Source organism: Anabrus simplex, chromosome 7, assembly GCF_040414725.1.
Source record: "Anabrus simplex isolate iqAnaSimp1 chromosome 7, ASM4041472v1, whole genome shotgun sequence".
NCBI classification, from domain to species: domain Eukaryota; kingdom Metazoa; phylum Arthropoda; class Insecta; order Orthoptera; family Tettigoniidae; genus Anabrus; species Anabrus simplex.
Window position 1 is genome coordinate 31,552,716 of NC_090271.1, and position 7,779 is coordinate 31,560,494.

The 7,779-nt window shown below is 41.9% G+C and overlaps 1 long non-coding RNA gene across 1 annotated transcript; it reads right to left on the reverse strand.

Annotated features, from left to right (window-relative positions):
• Positions 1-828: 828 nt before the first annotated feature.
• Positions 829-6,283, reverse strand: LOC137501470 (uncharacterized). Its single transcript, XR_011018557.1, has 2 exons — positions 6,139-6,283; positions 829-930 (listed from the first exon to the last, which is right to left on the reverse strand). It is a non-coding gene; the product is annotated as an uncharacterized lncRNA (long non-coding RNA).
• Positions 6,284-7,779: the final 1,496 nt, after the last annotated feature.

Here is a 7,779-nt window from a genome sequence, read left to right on the forward strand (position 1 = left end):
TGTTCGTATACAATCACATAGAAAATTTTAAATCATCATGTTCCATCAGGTTAGGCTAGCCCTCTTACGCATAAAAAGTGAGGTTAAGCCCCTCCAAGATGCGGATGTGAGGTTAGGGTCGCGCTCTTAGCCAGCGTGAGGAGGAGGCCTCTCCCGAGAGCGTGTGGAGAAGGTGGTGGAGGAGGCCCCTGCGGAGAGCGTGAGGAGGGTGTGGTGGAGGAGGCCCCTGCGGAGAGCGTGAGGAGGAGGTGGTGGAGGAGGCCTCTGCGGAGGGCCGATGGAGTTGGAGGTCGCAAAACTCTCCATATATACTACTGCAGGTGTTCAGAAAGTCTGGCATAAGTCATCGGTATAGTCCAAAATGCTTACTGTCGTATATTACGACCAAATTGGATCGTTCCTTGTAATGTTTACCGTTAAATAGATTATAGCCCTACTGCAGGAGCGAGTAAATACGTCATGCAATCATACATTTCTACAGCGCGGCACGGTAAACTTAAATTTCCTTTACAGATAACCATAAACACAAAGCCGTTGTTGTGATGGACTAAATATGCGGCTGAAAATCGTGACCAATATAAGGAATGTAACGGATAGGTACAACATTGGGAGATTCGAGGTTTTGTTGTAACAGCGACGATCTGGTTCAACAACGAATTTGTTTGGCAGTATGTTACTTGAATGAATAGAAAACTATAGAAAATGCGTTGGGATATTTTTTCGTCAATATCCTGACTGGCATTCCTACAAAATTTTACGTTTCGGAGGTAATGAAATAGTCGCTTACAGGAGGATTTGTTTGTTCTGAACAAACAATCAAGACAAACATTCTTGTTTTAAAGTTATTTATTTGTTATAATATTTATAAATATGGTATAAAAGACGTGGTACGACATCAGTTCCTTGCTCGACCTCCAATGCAGAGAGCAACTGAAACATAAAGAAGAATCATGTCTGTTAGATAAAGATAGACCAGTAACACAAATATTTGCTAGTTGCTTTACGTCGCACCGACACAGATAGGTCTTATTGCGACGATGGAACAGGAAAGGGCTAGGAGTGGGACGGAAGCGGCCGTGGCCATAATTAAGGTACAGCCCCAGCATTTACTTGATGTGAAAATGGGAAACCACGGAAAACGATTTTCAGGGCTGCCGATAGTGCGGTTCGAACCTACTATCTCCCGAATACTGGATACTGGCGGCACTTAAGCGACTGCAGCTATCGAGCTCGGTTCATATATTTGAGTACAGGATATAATACAATAAATATCCAAGAAACGAAGACGCATACCCCCTAAATTAATGTTTATTGGGTGGAGAGGATCATGACCTGCAGCCTCAACTCATATGAAATGAAATGGCATATGAATTTTAGTGCCGGGAGGTGTCTGAGGACTTCGGCTCGCCAGGTGCAGGTCTTTTCATTTGACGCCCATAGGCGCCCTGCGTGTCGTAAGAAGGCTGAAATGGTGATGAAAAGGACACATAAACTCAGCCCCCGTGCAACCAATGTTGGTATAAGTCACGGTCCCTGCCGGGAATCGAACCCGAGAACAAAAGGCCAGCACGCTAACCACTTAGACCCGGAGCCGGATAATAGTTATAAAGAAGAGGCGGTAAAATGGTACTGCAGAAGATCTGGAGAAATTGCTGAATAGAGTCTTTGGTAAGGAGTAGAAGGTGGAAATAACAAAACCAAAGTAATGGAGTAAGAAGACCCCACTGGGGGTCCTCGAAGTACAAGAAAGGATGTTCCTGAGAAAGACGGTAGGGCCAACGATCCTATCGGATGGAGGGCAATGGTGCAAACGAAATCGTAAACTCTACCAACAACAAGAAAACCTCACAGATGCCATCAGAAAAAAAAGGCTGGCTTTCTTCGGACACTTGTGTAGAATGGACTCCCACTGGCCGTCCTATAAGTAGCCAGCAAGGGTAAAGCCACTAGATCCCTGTGGATCCAGCAGGTAGAGAAGGATCTGGCAGAACTGAATATTAATAATACCATCATAATTAACAGAAGCAAGTACCGAGCAATTATTAAAACCAGACCCATTCCAACATCCCTTACAGGAGCAAACCACACTGAGAGGAGGAAATGGTCCGAGGTACGTAAAAAGGAGTTCGGCAAGAAAATGAAGGAACTATGAGCCAGCAGAGAAGGTCAAGGTACCGAGAGGAAAGCACCAGCCAAACCTACCCAAGGTAACTAGAATATAAGGTAGGCTACTCCGGCGGTTGAAGCTTCCATTGGCTGGAGCGCTCTGACGTCACGCGGTATGAACGATAGCGAGTAAGGAACACAGTCGCAGTACAGCAAGCCTGTGAATTCTCGTGCCTGTGAAACATCTTCTCAATCTTTCATCAAATAGTAGTCTGGTTTAGTCCGATTCGATAAGTAACGGCACTTCCAATAGATTTAAAAACGTGAAAATGCGTTAAATTTCGTCACATGCTGAGCAGGTAGAACATCAACTATCAAATACATGACATATAATACGATAAGAAATAAAATATTGCCATGCAACTCAAAATAATAAATTTATTTCCTGATGAAGTAAATATTTAGATTAAATGGCATAGGAAAATATGCATCATATCGACATCTTTATGGAATTATATTAAATTATTAAAACGTACGTGTCAGGATACTTAATTACTTGATGAACCAGCCCAAGGCTTAGCCTTCTTATTGGCATATTTTCTCAGTGCTAGCTCCTTACTCTTCGCATTAAAATGCCATATCCTAATAAATGTCCTGGTCCTTACGTAGAGACAAATTATTTTGTCATGGAATACTGGAAATTTTGATTTAATAATAGAAGTATTTTTTGCATCTGGATACAGTTTTACCGTGAAACACACCAAATGAAATTTCGAACTGGGCTATATTTCTTAACCACTCATGACTGGGAAGTGTGAGGGCCCCTTTTGAAATAACAGAGATCCAGTAACAGGTCTCTTCTCGCACGACATTTTTGTCTCTTTCTTCGTATTTACTGTATATCGGATCACGGATACTGTATTATTTAACGAGCTTCGAAATATATTCAGAAATATAAGTTATTAGCACATAATAACGTTAATGTTATTGGATTTTACGTCCCACTATGTTTTTGAGCACCTTCACCACCGGACTGAGACAGGATCGAACCTGCCAAGTTGGGCTAAGAAGGCCAGCGATCTACCATTTGAGTTGATACTCAGCCCTGCTATTAGCACATAACAATAATTATAGAAAATATGATTTTCATTCACTCGTTTATATCTGACACCTTTTTACCGTACGAGCTGTAATAATGGAGATATTCAAGAGTTTATTACAAAATGTTTCAATAACCAAGCATTGCTGACGAGGAAGTATTGTTATGCCATCACAGTAGCAAACTAACTGGCTATGATGGTTGTTGTCGTTATTGACTTTATAATATGCGAAATAATAATAATGTTATTTGTGTTACGTCTCAGTAACACTTACGGTTTTCTGAGACTCGAGGTGCCGTAATTTTGTCCCACGGGAGTTTTTTTACGTGCCGACAATTTATAGCGCCACACACGTTTCCATAATATGTTGACTGCATTTTAATCAGTACAGTGGCTCTACTTCAGATACTGACAACACGAACACTGTTCACGTAGTGAACCACTATAAAATTACTATATGTCCGTGATCCGATATACAGTAAATACGTAGAAAGAGATAAAAATGCCGGTCGGTCGGTCGGTCGGTCGGTCACTTGCTTTCTTGGCTTACGCTGCGTGGACCATCAACGATAGACCCCAAGTGTAAGCGTACGAAATGTAGAGCACAGAATCCTCTACAAAAAAGTCCCGGATGGCACATACCTATTTCCAACCGGCTGCCCTCTAGAAGCGATTTTATGCTACAGTCCGCGGTAAAAAAATGTAACTCCTTAAAATTAAATAAATACTTCGATATTATCCTCGAGTTCCTCATCAAAATAAATTGTTTGACCTCCTCCAGTATTTTATAAGGATTACAATAACCTTGTCAGGACATTATTTGTGTGAATGGTTCAGAAGTTATGACCATTTTAGACTGTAGTGGCAATACCTGTCAGCAGGACGGGCGACCGCTGTCTCATACCACATGACGTCACGCAGAAGGCGGACAGGGAGAGAAACAAGTGAGCGCGATGCGGGAAGAGACCCCTGTGAAACCTACCATTAAGAACACCAGAAGTGGCAACAATCGCAAATAAACAACACAGCCAAAGCACAAGAACTGTGATTCTCAGGCGGCCCAAACGAACTCAGAACATATATACATCATCATTATAGACCATGTGCGGCTCCATGGCTAAATTGTTTGCGTGCTGGCTTTAGGCCACATGGGGCCTGGGTTCGATTCCCGGCAGGGTTGGTAACTTGAACCATCATTGGATAATTTCCCTGACACGGGACCTGGGTATATGTGTTGTCTTCATCATCATTTCATCCTCATCACGACCTGCACCTGACAAGGCGAACCCGTCCTGGGATATCCCGGCACTAAAAGCGATACGCCATTTCATTTTCATTATAGTCCATTATGCCTTTCAGCGTTCAGTCTGCAAGGCTGTGTGAAATTGTTAAACGCTGTCACAATCCTCTGTTTGAAACTAATACTGTGGCATCATTTAGTTCCATACCTCTTATCTTCAAATCGTTAGAAACTGAATATGACCATCGTCGTCTTGGTCTTCCTCTACTTTTCTTACCCTCCACAACAGAGTCCATTATTCTCCTAGGTAACCTATCCTCCTCCATTCGCATCACATGACTCCACCAATGAAGCCGGTTTATGTGTAGAGCTTCATCCATAGGGTTCATTCCTAATTTAGGCTTTATCTATTCATTCCGAGTATCCTTCTGCCATTGTTCCCACTTTTTGTACCAGCAATTTTTCTTACTGCTTTGATGTATCTTACTTCCAGCTTATGAATAAGATATCCTGAGTCCACCCAGCTTTCGCTCCCGTAAACCAAAGTTGGTCTGAAAGCAGACCGACGTAAAGATAGTTTCGTCCGGGAGCTGAATTCCTCCTTACAGAGTACTGTTGATCGCAATTGCGAGCTCACTGCATTAGCTTTACTACACATTGATTCAATCTCACTTACTATATTAGCATCCTGGGAAAAGATACATCATTAGTATTTAAAATTATCTACCTGTTCCAGTTTTGTATCACCAATATGACTGTCAGTGCTCTTGTATTTCTTACCTATTGACATCAATTTAATCTTCGAAAGGCTAATTTTCATACCATACTCATTGCACATATTTTCAAGTTCCAAGATGTTAGACTGCAGGCTTTCGGCGCAATCTGCCGTTAAGACCAAGTCGTCAGCATAGGCCAGCCTGCTTACAACATTTCCACCTAACTGAATCCCTCCCTGCCACTTTGTACCTTCCAGCAGATGATCCATGTAAAGTAAGAACAACAAAGTAGAAAGATTAGAGACTGCAAGTACCCTGAACCAAGAACTCATTCTACCATCAATATCTCACTGCAGCTCAATTGACAAGATGAATGCCTTTGATTAGTTTTAATATAATCTACCCTTAATCCCATAGTCCCCCAGTATGGCGAACACCTTTCCCTCGGTAACACGTCATATGCTTTCTTTAGATCTACGAACTCAAAAATATAATAATAATAATAATAATAATAATAATAATAATAATAATAATAATAATAATAATAATAATAATAATAATAATAATAATAATAATAATAATCGTATGGCCTCAGCTACCACGTTGAGGCATCCTTAATTGAGGCCACCTAGGTTGTTTGAGTGGCGATTTCGATATTCCGATTTACTTCACGAGATGGCTAAAAAAACGTCCTGTATAGTGATTTATTGGTATTTCTAAAAAATTTGTCAGGTAAACAGGTTATTAAAGCCAGCAATTTAGGCTACATTTCTAACAGGAATTAACGCGTATATTGGTAAACTGCGACAGAGGACGACATGGAGTGCAGAATTACCTTTCTGTTCCGCCCTTAAAAACCCGAATACTTAATCCGATGCTAAACCCACTATTCTGTGTTTTGGAGACCGAAACTCTACTCCTAAACGGCAGAGGGAGCTCTCTTCAAAAATTAATCTCCTTTGTCCCTCAGACTTACCGTCCAATGGTGAAGTTTCCACCGTCACATTGAGCGCCAGAAGTTCCTGGATGGCCGTCACGATACAAGGTACGATACTCAGGATCTGGGCCTCCACTGCAGCCTGCAGCACGAGCAGTGTTAGGACGATGGTTACTAGACTGGCCATGGTGAGCGCTGTGATGTGCTGTGATCGTGTTACAGTGGAATATATAGTGTACCTGTACAGCGGGGGGCTGTTGTGATAGAAGTTCCCGAGAAATGCACGCGCTGCACACGGAAGTAAATAGTGGGTAGATCCCCAACTTGAGGCCTTGTCAAGCTGATAACAGCGTCCATTTATTCGAGCCTCCTTAATAATAATAATAATAATAATAATAATAATAATAATAATAATAATAATAATTGTTATAATAATAATAATGCAGCTTCGCGTTATTCTTAGTCTACTAGTTATTTCAGCAGAGCGTCTGCATTCCAGAATTGAGGACATATGAAAGAGCTGTGATTTTAATTGAACACAAAGATAAACGGTGAAGAGCCTCCGTGGCTCAGGTGGCAGCGCGCCGTCCTCTCACCGCTGGGTTCCGTGGTTCAAATCCCGGTCATTCCATGTGAGATTTGCGCTGGACAAAGGGACAAGTTTTTCTCCGGATACTCCGGCTTCCCTGTCATATTGCATTCCAGCAACACTCTCCAATATCATTTCATTTCATCTGTCAGTCATTGCCCCAGAAGAGTGCGACATGCTTGGCATCCGGCACAGTTCCTATCCTCGTCGCTAGATGGAGGGTACTGGTAACCAAGTAACAAGTTATCTGCTCCAGAATGGAAAATCTACAGTGAATAAGAAAATGGCACTGGTTACTAGAGTTACTCTGCGTGTGAGGAACTACCTTCAGAATCCATCTACAACAGAGGAAATCAACCAGACCACATAAAACTGCAGGGCTCGATGGACTGAAGTTTTGACGATAAAGAATGTCTGGCCAAAAACGTCACTAAGGCTGTTAGGACTAATAAGATATTGCAACACAAACCTAAAGATCTTGAGATCAGGGGGAAAGGCACGTTATAGCTCTATAAAAAACCAGGGAAAGAAAGTACTTTATGCCAATATCATTGTTGTGTCATAAATTCAAACTGCTGCAAATAATGATTAAAATAGAATAATCACAGACTTGGAGGAGAAATTCATAAAAGAGTAAGCTTGTTTCAAAGCTGATAATTTTGCTGCAGCCAAATTCTTAATGTGACACAGAACACCGAAGATGGATTTAACAGTAGAATGGTAACTGGAGTATTCCTCGATTTATGTGCGGCTTATGGCACTGCAGAAGATCGATTAGCTTGGCATAAGATTTATCAGCTAAGGACTTTCTTTGTTACTTTTCAAGGCACGATCAGCACGCGAGGTTTTGAACTGAATTCAGGCTTTTGACACACAACTCCGTGGCGTAGCCTAACGGTTAGCACTATTAGCTGCCGTCCCTGGGGGCCCGGGTTCGAAACCAGATACTGCCAGGAACTTAAGAATGGCAGGAGGGCTGGTATGTGGTCAAAATGGTACATGCAGTTCACCTCCACTGAGGGTGTGTCTGAAAAGAGCTCCACCACCTCAGGATGAGGACACGACCTTGAATCTAGTGATTAGAAATTGTA